Below are 14,722 nucleotides of genomic sequence, written 5' to 3' on the forward strand. Positions count from 1 at the left end.
CATCGTTTGTGAATACGGGCGTTAGATTTTTCAGGATTTAAGTATAAACAACAGCACATTAAACTTAACACGGTGGCCTCTTAAGTACCTACTAATATAGGCGATTTTCCAATAAAAATGTACCCGAAGTGCTGTCATCTGTACCTAAATACGTAGGGATAATAGGGATGAAGCTTGCATTAGAAACCTTCATTACTAAAGTTAGAGATTATTACAGTTCATGTACGCTTCTTTTAGAATGTAAAAAGTTTCCCTGAAACGTTTAATCGTAAGAAGGCGGGTAAAATCTATCTGATTCATAATATGAAAATTCACTCAAGTAAGGTCACGAGTAAAATCTAAATTTAAATGTACCGTATGATAAAGTCCGTTTTCTAATTAAATTCGTATGAATTTTAAATACCTCGTTAGCACCACAACAAGAAACAACAAAAGGAGGGTTATATTTTTGCGCACCACAATGGAAACCTAAACACACGTTTACCTTTTACGCTTGCCAGGTGCTTAATATCATACAATCTATAAAAATATCTCAACCTCTATATTTCCCCAATAAAGGTCCAGTTCTGGCAAATGTCCCTTACATTTGTGACCCAGGGGACGGCGTTATCGGCCCACATCTGTCCCGACATGATAATAAAGGGTTCCAGGGCCCAACATTTTATTCAATGAACCGTCGATATATCTAAGAGTTGACGTAACTTTTCAGGCGTTTAGAATCTCGGAAAGATAAGCCGGGAAATTTGCTTTCTTGGCAGTTCCGCAACAAGTTTTGTGTTTGGTACGTTTGTGATACCTTCATGTACTCCGTAAATGTACGTCCTACCACATATTTGTGTTTAAGCAGTATTTGTTCCTAACTTTAATGAACACTTTTAGGTTATTATGTTCCAATATGTTTCTGTAATCATCATTTTCAACTGATTGCTATCCACTGCTGGACATAGGTCTCCCCCGTGCAATTTTACCCTAATCACAGCTTACCCTATCCAGTTACTATTCTATATATTTCAATTCTATTTATAACTATTGTCTGTGCCAAAGAAATGCATTATTTCTCCACTCTGTTGAAATTCGTTTCCCCAAAGAAACACTAACCCAAATCCCTCGATAGCTATTGCTTTAAGATAAAATATCGCACATTTTTTGATATCCAACATTGGATCATAAATATTGTGAGACCTCAACTGGCTTGCGTAAAAAGTACCTTTTGCAAATTACCCACGTTGTTGAAAAGGGGAAACATCCTGAAGGTTTTCCATCTGGATTAAGGCTTATTGGATTTATTGCGGAACAACTGTTCAGTTTGTTATGATCTCGTGCAGGTATTATTGAGCTCACTTCACAGCGAAAACACAATCCATAAAGTCGGTAACAAGCTCTCACTTATAAATAACAAATTGTTGGTTACCGCAAAATTTTCAACAATGTTTTGAATTTATCTGGTACATTTACTTAGTTACTGTTATAATAATGTCCTCCAATTTCAACAAGTTTTCAATCATACAAATTACGCGCCTCTGATGAATTTATTTTCCCGGGTTGAAAAGGCTTTATTATTCTAATTATCTGTTGGTTACTCTGTGCTAGAATTGTATTCATAATTGATTACTTACTGACAAAATATTTGAATTTATTAACAAAAATCAAAACACACAAGGTCAAAAACTTATACCTACATAAGTATAATAATTTTCTACAATTTGTTATGAACTAGGTACGTACTCGTAATATCAAAGCAGTAGTCATTAATTTGGCTATGTTTGTCTCTCGCTCACAATGACAAATGGAACTGTTTGATCTAATCCGACGGTACATTTTGCTACACCTTTTAGTAATATACTTTTCTGTATTCACTAATGTGCCTTTTTACTCGCTGCCAGATTTTTGTAAAAAAATAATATAGTTCTTTGAAGACCTGAGGTTGTGCAGTAATAAATCATGGCTGACACAAACATGTAATTTTCAGTATCCTTTCAGAAGCTTTAAAGCACACTTTCAGCTTCACATCGCATCCATTTAGCCTGTCACAACGATCCAATCGCTTTATAGAAGCTTAAATTAAAGAGTTTCAGTCAAAAGGCAGTCACTAAAAAGCGCAATCGGAGTGAATTCTCAATCGATGACATCAAATTATAGCAAGTAAATAAAAGCTTGTAAGACAGTTGTAAAATCGCTAATTAACTATACCTAGAATGATGCAACCCTAAACAAAGTCAGGGGCAAAGGTTAGTAATAATATCGGCTAGAAACTCGTAACTCCCGCTAAGTCTGACGCCAGCCATGACAAATGAGAGGTGACATCAGCTAATCCTAAACAATTTACCTCGGACCCAAGATCTGGTGGATTTATGTCTTACAAACAAGGGGGATACTTTACGCTTAATATCGGGATAAATAGTTTGAGACTAATCCTCACTAACGCCTTCTAAGTGAGAATTAACTTAGATGACACAAATTATCATGACCAAGACATACACATAAAGTTGTTGGTAAACTCAATTTATTTAGTGATTATAGGTATTGCTTGTATCATTGTACGTTTAATTTCCTCTGTAGTTTTGGAGCTTTGTCACTTATTTATTTAGGATTCATACAGCGATACGAAGTCCTAATATCGACAAGAACTTAAATGTGGTATGTCCAGTAGAAATAAATAGTAAACAAGTATAATATTTTATATTGGATTGTTTTTCAACTACTCAACGTAGTATTTTGTTAACTTCAACAAACCCGTGTAATCTTTCACTCATAATATTCTAATTAATTGAAAATTTGATTTATCTTCGAAATCCAAACGAATTTGCGACCAGCCCTACCACCAAGTGCATCCAGCGGACGAACCTATTTGCTAACTAACCGTACATTTATAAAGAAGCCGTCTCCTAATGCCCGTCGCAGCTGCTGCAAGAACTAATTAGCTCCCTGCTGAGCTTAATACTTGAGACAGCACGTAATTATTTCTTAAATTGACTCCGTGTAGCTTGATCAAGAGCAAACACTGCTTTATTAATGCTTGCTCTGCGTCAGCCAGTTTATAACGACACACATACTCTGAAACTGTAGGTAAATGTATTTTTCTTTAAGATTAAAAAAGCTTTATTTAGGTCCTAACTAGGTAGCTTTTCGCATGCGTCCGTCTGTCACAGAATGACTTGATCGCGCACGTGTCTCTCTTTTGGGTAGAGATCACTCAAGATATTTTTTTTTTATTTGTTTAACAATGTTTCAACAGCATAATATTCTCTTAAAAGGTACTTAATCTATGTGAAAACGCATGGCATGGAAAGACTCATTATTTTCATATTTTTGTTCTTCAGGTCATTTGCAATAATGACAGAGTGGGAAATAATATTCCATTTCAGAATGTTGACTGATATTTCAGCACGAAATGAAGGAACTCGTACCTAACGAAATTGCAAAACACAAGAAGGCTCGTTTATTATTTCCGTAAACATTATGAACATAAACAGTATACTTAATTAGGTGTTTAAGAAAACAACGGGTTTGTTCAATGCCATGGAAAATTCAATTCTCGATGAAATTAGGCTTTTAGAATAGAAACAAGATTTGAGAGAAGAGAACATTGAGGCAAGAGTATTTGGTATTACTTGTATTATATTGTTTAAGTTTTTTTATTAATACGCATTGTGATATAGATGAAATTTGTCGGTAAATTTTTAGAATTAAAAAAGTCATAATATCTTTGAAGATATTTTTTAAAAAATATTACGGTCTACGAAAAGTACTGGGACAACCCAGTTAGAAAGACATTTACGGAAACATGCCTCAAAATATTTAAGTAGAATTAATTCTATGAACATTGTGCCCATGAGGATATAAAGTCATTAAAAAGAAATAATAATTTTCAGTCAATGGCTATGAAAGCTTTTTAACATAATCTGTGTGCCTACCATGAGTTTACGTTAGGTGAGCTCGCTAGCGAATACGTCAAAAAATTCTATGAAGATTTTATTTCTTGAAAGTAGCCATTAGGGGCGCTGCACAATATGTCATACATTTAAATGTCATTTTTTTACGCAGTCGCCAGCGAGCACACCTAACGTAAACTCATGGTAGGCACACTGATTGTTTTATTGTCGGTCAAGCTGTAGATCTTGGCTACAAAGGAGTTGCAGCAGTGGAAACGAGAGGTGGGAATAGTCCCGTAATATAATCTGATTCTTTACAACCTTCTGGGTTTCTTAACTTAAACCGGTAATAACTACGGTACAGCATAGTAAAATAGCATTTTACATTATAAGCACATAGAGCAGATTTAATTAAACAAACGCTTAGCAAAACATTTCAACTCTACAGTAAAAATTCCGTATTAAAGACGGACGCAAAAAAGTAGGGTTCCGTATTTTTTCAGGTCCATAATTTTATTGTAATTTAAGTGTTAAGTACTAGTTTTAATTATAATCTGGATATTAAAAACTCTATTACATACCAAATTTACGTTTAAGTATAACAATAAAAAGGATTTGGTCAACATTGATCATTAACTGAACTAAAATTATATCCATAATGTTATTCGTGTGTTTCCAGGGATTTTTAGTTTGTCTGCGGTACCATAATACAACAAACAAGTAAGAAAAATGAGCACAAACATAAAGACCGGTTTATTTCAGCGGCCGCAATGTATTAAAATTACAATTTCTTAGACCTGGAACTTAAACCTTCCTTAATTTTTTTGTATAAAGCCAATTTACTAAATTTTAAAAGATTTAGCAAAACACTCATTTCAGTTAAACGCTAATTTCTATTATGTCATTTTAAATACCGTAAAGCACTATATCTAACCAAACCTCTATTCCTGAGTTCATAATCTCACGTATTGTGTTTTCCAATAGCTTCAGCACATCAAAGTCGGGGTATGAAAAACGAAATTCAACCGACGCTGTGGAGTATGAAATGAGAATCGTATTCCATTTTACAGACTTCAAATGGAACCCTGCTTGAATAATAAAGGGTGGGATATCAGAGTGCTTGCTCACCGTAATTCGTGTTTAATATCTTAGCTGTGACTTCCCCGACATAGACTGAAAGCCTTCGGTACATAGCGAGCTTGAAAGAGCAGCGAAGCGTGAGCGTAACGTCAGCGATGTGACGTTTCTACGTGATTTGACAGCTCCCAGTTACCTGAAGGTGTTTGAAGTGTACATAAGCAACAGATAATNAATACCGCTTAGTTTAAAAGTTATTACGTTTTCTTTACAATAAGTATTTGGAAGAAAAAAAATTCTATAAAAAATTTAAAAAAAATCTCAAAAATTTTTTGACCTCTTTTTTGTCGATAAAATAGGTCTAGTTTCATCTATTTTCATATGTACACTTTAACGTGACTCACACTGTATTATATCGTAAATGCGAAAGTTTGGATGTCTGGATGTTTGTTACTCTTTCACGCAAAAATTACTGAACGTATTTTGATGAAACTATACAGTATTATTGTTTATAACCAAGAATAACATATAGGCTATAATTTATGACGATCTGTGACAAACTAAATTTCATGCGGGTGAAGCCGCGGGCAAAAGCTAGTCATACAATAGTTACAGCCCCAAACTGGTTAAATAGCTATTCAATGGTATTTTTACAGAATCCAAAATCTGTGTTAATGTGTAGCAAGTGAAATGTGTAGGCCTTAGGAACTTCATGGAACCGTATTTTCTGACTCTATCTCAAATGAGTACGCTTCTCCAGCTTTACCGGGATTACAATCATAGTAATACGAGGGTTAAGCCTAGCCCGGGTTAAAATACGGTCTTGGTCAGAGTGCAGAACGAAAGCGGTTGTCGTTTCTGAACGTGATAGTACTTTTAAAGCTTGAGTATACTTTTGCTCCAATTAATTAGCAATAATCTTATTCTGTTATATTCTACAAGTTGGCTTTTAAATCACTTAAGTAATCACAAGCATCGTATGAAAATTTAAGTCCTTTAGATTAGTTTAATTTAGTTGTTCCGTAACATAATGTTTATTAGGAACTATAGTAGGAATCTGTAAAGTATGATAAAGCTAAAGCTATTTGACCCTATCAAATAGACATTGAGAAATACATTACGAAACTCCTAGATTTGGTATCGGCCGATTGTTATTACAAATTAGAAGTCGACCAAACTATCGGCCGACTAAAATTCTGTGGTGACTCTAAAAAGTGCATAAAATCCATCATATAAAGCAATATCAAGTGTTATACCTACAATAGTCATATTAATAGAACAGTGCGGCCTTTGTTTTGCCTCCAGCTATAAATTGATTTAAATGGAAGGCATCAGATACCGGCCTCGCCCACAACTGGGTGACGGCCGACAGCTGGGGGACGAGGCAATTTCACTCATACATTACCGCAAGTTCAGTCACGATAGAAAACAATAATAACGATTGGTAGTAACAAACATTTATGGCTTGTTTTAGTACACACTGATAAATATTAAAGTATCTGGAAGATAAAAGATGGATCAACTGATTTATTATGCTCATGATTAAATTAATAAAATTAAATGTCAAAATGTTCAATGTTCTTGTAGTCCAGTCAATAGAGTTTTTTTGGGCATTTTTACCTTGATGCATTTAATCACGTGTTCACGTTAGCTATTATACAATAAGACGCTTGTTTAAATAAACCCGAAGACATTTTAACTTCAGATCATTTTAACAATTGCTCATTTCGACGTTTATACTTTTTGCCACACTAACAGCCGGTCCGTATGGACATTTTGACACCTGCACATTTCAACCGGTGAGCGATTTTTCGCATTGACTACCCACTCCCATAATGGTTTATATTAACTGCAGGTTAAAGCAAATTGTAGTTTTTAATATTTTGTTTAAAGTGAGGTGGGCACAAGTAGCATAGAGTAAGCAAATACAAAAGTCGTATAACATTTTTACGAGGGCACGTGACACCTCGTAGCTACGTATGTAATATACCCGACCTTTATCTACAGTCATAGTAAAAAAGAATAGTAAGTATAACATCTAGGTAGGTACATACTTATAGTTTATTATTCCACGTATCGTCGCATTTCGTGACGACATGCGACACGACGTATCAATCTAGCGAGCATTAAAGTTTATAGTTAGAAAGAAGGAATAGGGATAGAAAGGAAAGAGGAAAAATACATCACAAGTTCAGTTATTTATCAAAGGTACATTTTAAGTTTTCAGACAGAATCTATACTTCTTTAGGTACTTACTGATATCATAAAACTGAAAAGTTTGTTTAGTTAAACGTGCTATTATAATCTCAGAACTGAAAAATGTGTTTAGTTAAACGTGCTTTTATAATCTCAGGAACTACTGGTTCCATTTAAAAGAGATCTAAGGCTGAGGTGCACCACCTAACTTTGACCGTAACTATAAAAATAACCGTTTTTTTTGTATGGAGTTTGACATATTTTTGACTTTTGTCAAAGTTAAAATAAGATGGTACAACCCAGTCTTAGTTCGCTGTCGCTTCAACATCTAGGCGCCAATTATGAGGTATTACTATCCCCTTTACTATGGCCCCAACATTTGATGGGCGGACCGGCCGTGACGTGGGCTTCTCGGATGCTCAATCGGAGATTACAAGGGTCCTCGTGATCGTGGGTAATATATACTAATGTAGAGAAAGATTATGCGATACCGCCCAGGTAGATTCTAGCAGGACTTATAACACTGCAAATGTTTAAGTTATGTATTTAAACTAAATAGTTAAGTGTAATTTTTGATAAAGAGTGGTGCTTGTGGGTATCCAAAAAGGGTTCGTTTCTCTAGTTGGTATTTGAAGTACAGAGCACAGTACATCAGACTACACATTTCCATTGTAAACTCGCCTCTATTACAACGATTTAAGATCCCCGAGTTTGTAGCTTGACGTTCCGCCTTCTGTACTTACATTACTTAGGCTGGGTTGCACTATCTTACTTTAACTTTGACAAACGTCAAACTCTTCCTGTTCTGTCAGCCTTAATCTTTTGGTGAAATCAAGTGATTCGACTAAATCACGATAAACAGATAAGTACGAGAAAGACTTTTTGGTCAGATAAATCTCTCAGATGAAACCGTAAGAAAAGCAAGTATCATACATCCGACAGTGAAAATCACGCACATGCGTGTTTCCGTTCTAAAAATAGCCAGCTTTCTGCCAGCCACTTCGGGATGAATGTTCCGCCATAATGTTGCCATATAAAAGTGTGCAAAAATAGAGGCAATCCCATCAACCCGCGCGATATATCACAGACGACAGCCGGTATAGAATACAGCCGGACAGTCTAACATTTCACTTTTACCACCGAGGATTAAACACAACATTTGAAGGTAAAAAATTTCATAAACCAGTACCTACTTAATACCTAGTACCTACTTAGTTACATAATCATAACATTATGAATGTTTAAAACAATCAAGTATGAAAAGCGCTGGAAAATAGAAGAAAGAGATTCTTATCGTTTTTTAGTTTGAAATGGATCGCGAAAGACAAGCGAAGGTTAACTAAATTAGAGACCTTCCACCTCTTTAAACTTTAACTTTTCCACTTCTGCTACTTTATGCAGTTAGTGTTATTTAAAATCCAGTATCAACAACCGGCTCGCTTTGATAACCAAAGCGACGTAGTACATAAGTAATTTAAACTTTACCAATATCAACCGACTTCCAGCGAAAGCGATCCAAGAAAGTAGTCCAACTATTCAGATGGATTTCACACGTTGAGATTTCCAATTTTTAAAGTCAACTCAAAAACCTTATACCTATGTCCTTGTTCGATCTTGAACGTGTTTCAACCCCCAAATATCGGTCACATTTGATTAGCAGCAAATAATAATTGTGTAGTGCAGTAGAACGCCGATTATCCGAATTAATTGGGACCGGGGACAATTCTGATAATCAAAAATTCGGATAATCGGACATAGACTGGTAATAAAGAAAAAGCGTGTTAAAACCGAACTGTCACACATAGAATAAACTTAAATAACTGTGTTTACAGTTCTACAATAACATTCAGTTGAAATATATCTTCTAGACTCCTGCGAGTTACAACGAAACAAAATAAAAATTACTTGGTTTTAATTTTTTATATTACGCTTAGGACTGATTCGGACAATATTGGCGATTCGGTTAATCGGCGTTCGGATAATCGGTGTTTTACTGTAATGTAAATGGTTGTCCAGTTCCCGTAAAACAAATGTAACCTATCCATACAAGCTACTGAATACAAGCAGCCAAGCCAACTGTCTTTGAAACGAGTAAGAATCAGCCTAATGACTTGCAGGAGCGGAGCGACAGTGGATGTTAGTCAAGCGCCCTCTAGCGACGCTACGAGTTCACATAATTTTAATTCTAATTCAAAGTTTGGTCTTTCGTAAGCTGATTTAACTAGTGGTTTGGATTATTAGCTGTTAGGCCTCGAAGGTCTTTGCTGCGGCAGAAATATTATCGTAGAGATCTTGTGTGTCATAGAAGTCTGCAACTACATAGATTCTATGCAGATATTTTATGTAACTTAAAATGCCCGACAAATAGACAGTGAACCCAAATAGGTTCATAACGTAGTAATTTGGGTCAACTTGTTTTTACTTTTACTTTAACTTCTGCGATAGTTCCCATAAAAATATTAGAGCAGAATATAAATCAGTTCTTTTAGAACGTTTTGGCTATACGGCAGTTTTTCGTGCGCTATAAACTTTCTGTTTCGGACCGAAAACATTAAAAATAAACGTTCATTGAATTTATTTATAAGGTATAGTCGTACTACAGTTCAAAATCGAGTTTTGTTAGTTACATATGGTTAGTAGTTAACAGCTAGAGACAAGCTAATTGTACACACAGCATGATAAATAAAAATATCATGAATTACAAATACCAAGTGCTATTATCGCTAAAATGCATGGTTTCCTAGGAGTGCGCGCTAAAGTATTTATGTGGCAATTACATACGGACGGAACTGTGGGTAAAATTATTGTTATACATAAAATTTCAAAGCCGATAAGATTATGCGTGGTATCGATTAATCCCCATCACATATTCAATATGGCGGCCGTTTCTTAATCCTAACCCCTTTTAGGGTTTGTGGGAAGGTAGATACATGATAATCTCCTAAATTGTAATAAATTTNCAGTGTATCTACCATGAGTTTACGTTAGGTGTGCTCGCTAGCGAGTACGTCAAAAATCTCTATGAAGATTTTGTTTCTTGAAAGTAGCCGCTAGGGGCGCTGCACAATATGTCATACAATAAATGTCATTTTTTTACGCAGTCGCTAGCGAGCACACCTAACGTAAACTCATGGTAAGCACACAGATAATTTGAAATGAGAAAGTCATCCTACTAATACAGTGTGAGTCACGTTAAAGTGTACATATGAAAATAGATGAAACTAGACCTATTTTTATCGACAAAAAAGAGGTCAAAAAATTTTTGAGATTTTTTTTTAATTTTTTATAGAATTTTTTTTCTTCCAATTACTTATTGCAAAGAAAACGTAATAACTTTTAAACTAAGAGGTATATCCTGATAAAATAAAAACAGCAATAATGTTAAATAACAGGCAATACTAAAAAAATACATAAAATACACAAAAAATGTGATAATCTCCTAAATTGTAATAAATTTATAAGTAATCTCATCATAAGAACATGGTATACAGAATTGTTAATTTTTAGTCAACTCTATCTAATAGGTACCTAAATACTTCAATAACGAAGAAAATTATATTGTACAAAACTAACATTAGAATCATTGAAACTTCTCAGCAAACAATATAAAATGACAATCGAATTCAATTACAAACGAATATTATTTCAGTGTCCCACTGCACATAATTAGAAACGAGTCGCCAACCCAGACAATAGTTATGCAAAGCATGACTAAATTGGCATATCGGTTTTCCATATTGATGTTATATGAAAATGCGGAGTCCATTCGGAAATTAACATGTCGCGTAAATAGGACGCCCACAGCTGCACTAACAATGCGACGGACGTGCGCGACGTTAATATACGTCCAGTGAACAATGCACCTACGTATGTATCGTCAGAAGGGAAGTAGGATCAGAGGGCTTGATTCAAATGGAACGAGATAATCTTATACTTCTTAAGGTAAGGCACCCTGCAGCCTACAGACTTTTTGTGTGGCGGCGGATAGTTTGGTTGGGCTTTTAATCGCACATTGGTATAGCCCGATTATTCAATATTTATACAAATTGGAATCGGGCCCAACTATCGGTTACTAAAAATCTGTAGTCTGCGGGAAGTCTAAATAGGACGCCCACGCTAACAATGCGACGGACGTGCGCGACGTTAATATACGTCCAGTGAACAATGCACCTTCGTATGTATCGTCAGAAGGGAAGTAGGGTCAGAGGGCTTGTTTCATTTATGGATCAAGATCTACACTTAATCTTAAGATGTAATATGAGGAGGATTTAGTAAAGGAAGAGTAGGAAACTGACATTAGGACACATACTAGTGGAGAAAACCACCGCCAGAGGCGCCGCCGTCGCTCCGCTGCACGCAAAATTCGACGTAATGTAACGACGACGCAACTCACCGCTAATCAACGCTAAATTTTGTCAGTGTGTGCGTGCGCGCCGCATACGTATTGGCGCGCTCACATACAAACCGCGCTCAGGCGTTTCTATGAAGATGACCTACTCATTTGTATTTACTCTGGTTATATCGACGGTACGGCGTAATTTTTGCGGTGCGGCGCCAACGCATCATATTGTGCTTCGCTCTTACCGCTAAATAAACATTAGTAATCAAATATTATCATTCTAAGGATACATATTCCCGTACAAAACGTAAGAAACCGAGGAAAGAAAGCATTATAATGTTATAAACCTATTGTTTGTCTATATGTGTTCTAATTGAACATGTTTAGGTAACATTGTGTCTTGTTGCTGTACTAATAAATTCAACAATGTATTACAGAAAATGGCTCAAAGCTTCCGAAATCTAACATGAAGTCAACATTGTCAACGTGAACTAATAGTGGGTGGGTTAGGTTAGACAGTAATCTACTCGTAACTACGTCAGATTATAATCTGACGGATTTCACAATTTTACGGTGACAAATACACGAGAAAACCTACTGAAACTGCGTCTACAATGTAAAGTGTTGGTACATGAATCATTGTGACAACAGAGAGTAAGGTTAGTTATTACGGAGAATGCACTTGCGCTAAGCAATATTTAGAGCGGAAACGGTCAGCTGTGGCGAAGCTATTGTTTAAGCTAAGCTTCAAGTTATTATGAACGAACGCACTACGCGTTCATAATATACCGGCTTATAGGATATAAATAGTAGACCTTGATTTTATTACATAGAAAAATAACACAAAATAATAGCTGCTGCTCTTTCTTTGTAAAAATGTTAAAGGTTATTTAAAAACATACACGTGTAGCCAGGATTTATTATAATCTGAGGTAAGTAAGAGGGTTAGAGTACTGGCATTTTATATTCCTAACACATCAAAATTTCAATCAAAGTTGGAATAGGTACATACTTTGCAATGTCTCGCTGGGCCCAAAATCTTTTATGAATGTGTGCTTCGCGGTCAAATTAAGTACTAATGGATTTATGTAATAAAAACCTCGTATTACGAGTATTATTAATTGACACATTAATTATGCTCGAAAACAAAAGAATATCGAAATTGTTCGAATGAAAAAAAAGATTTTCTTGGTGGCCAGTGTCGCGCAGTCAAGGAGTCCGGCCGCATGTCATTCTACTATTTTAGAAAAATATTCTAGTGCAATAATTAACAAAACAAAAACAAATGAAAGGTATTCTAAGCTCGCCTTAAACTCGTACACTATTTACATAACAAATGAATCTCAATTCAGACATAATAGCTGCCCAAACCCACGTCTGATCTGCAAGCACGGCTTCATCAAACTCCCCCGGGAGTGTATTAGATTTGGAGAACATCTGAGCATTCGCTCACAATATATCAGCAGCGACGACCCACAAAACGTTTGTCTTAAATAATAGAGCTGGCGCCGAATCGCTGTATTGTGTTTGGTGATTAAAAACCGAACGGCAATAGAATTGAAGCAGCTATTTTAGATTGAGATAGGTGTTTATTATACCTAAACTAGTGATTGACAAAATTAAAGTAATTAATTTGTTTTTAAAGCAAATTCTTAAATATGTGGTAGAAAGGTAATAATAACATAGGGCAGTGTTCCGCAAAGGGTGTACCGCAGCACACTGGTGTACCGGTTATTAGATGGTGTACCTCGGAAAAAAGAAATTTATCTTATAAACTTATATTTAGTAAGTAAGTAGGTAAGACAAAGACTAATAATATTAATTATTTAAAAATTGATTTTTCATGTGTGGAGTACCATTAAAAATTTCGTCTTTCTAGATGTGCCTTGAACATAAAAAGTTGGTGTAACACCGGCTTAAGGTATACCTCATCAGTTCCCCCCATATTTTAGAAATACATATATCAGTAGCGACGATTGTTTGAAATAATAGAGCTGGCACTGAATTGCTAAAATGTGTTTTGTGACTGGCAGGTATTTTAAAAACACTGGCATAGAGTTTTAGTATCTAAATACTAATAACGCACACAATTAAGCTAAAAGTTAATTTGCAAACATTGCAAACATTACAAACATTTATTTATTATTATTTATTAATGAACGCACTAATCTCAGGAACTACGGGTCCGATTAGAAAAAATCTTTTTGTGTTGGATACTTAGTCCATTTAACAAGAAAGGTTTTAGGCTGTTTAACATTACCCACAACCAATAGGGGCGGAGCAGTAAAGAAAAATTTTGCAAGACTATTTTCACGCGTACGAAGTCGCGGGCACAGCTAGTCTATTATAATTAGAACATTCATTGAAGCTGTCAAACGATGAGATAAAAATACCAATTACTCAATGTCATTTATGTTGTATCAATTAGCCTCCACGACAGATCGCTACAGCTGCCCCAGTGAAAGAACAATGGCTGCTGGCACAAAGGCCAGCCGGTATCGGAACATCAGAGACCCCAGATAATAACGCCAGTCATATCTAGTCCAGACATCTAGACAACGAAATTAAGTGCCCAAGTTAAAAGCTGAAGTTCTTATTGCTAGCTTGTTTGGGTGTTTACGCTTTGATGGTTATTTAAAAGGTGCTATAAGAGTACACCCGTTAACGGTTTAACCTTTTTGATTTATAATCCTTAGATTGCATTCAAAAGAAGTTTTTTTTTTGTTAAAAGGAGAGATTAACTGGCTTGTAACTGCTTGGGCTCAAATAGTTTATTTAAGGTATCTATAACGACGAACACCAACGACGTTAGACTGGCATATATTTATAAGAAAAAGGAACAACATATTAGAAATATGCACACATATCTTTTCAGGAAAAGGGATGGAGGCAGTCTCACTCCATGATTGCGCATGAAAATCCAGAGGTATGCCCAGTGATACGTACCTACAATTTATTCGTTTATTAGAACATACTCCTTGAAGTACCTAAATACTAGAAAGCAAGCAATAAATTATGGAAATTTTGGATAGATTTCTCTAACTACGTTCACATGTTTTCACTCGGGTTTCACACGATATTACATTCGTTATCTTCATAATTGCTGTTAATTAATTGAAACCTCTAAGTTTTCAAACGCGGTTACGAGGGTATAACCGTGTAAGTGTGTAAGGTACGTTGATTATTCTACCCAATTTAATAAATCTTAATTTAATTTTCACTAGATGTAAGGTAAATT

The 14,722-nt window shown here is 35.4% G+C and overlaps 1 protein-coding gene across 1 annotated transcript in view; it reads right to left on the minus strand.

Moving 5' to 3' along the window:
• LOC114351932 (uncharacterized) overlaps positions 1-14,722 on the minus strand; it is a 51,132-nt gene that overhangs the window by 25,923 nt on the left and 10,487 nt on the right. The gene's annotated exons all lie outside the window — the stretch shown is intronic.

This window comes from Ostrinia furnacalis, unplaced genomic scaffold, assembly GCF_004193835.3.
Source record: "Ostrinia furnacalis isolate ACB-3 unplaced genomic scaffold, ASM419383v2 OfSCF0095, whole genome shotgun sequence".
Classification (NCBI taxonomy): Eukaryota; Metazoa; Arthropoda; class Insecta; order Lepidoptera; family Crambidae; genus Ostrinia; species Ostrinia furnacalis.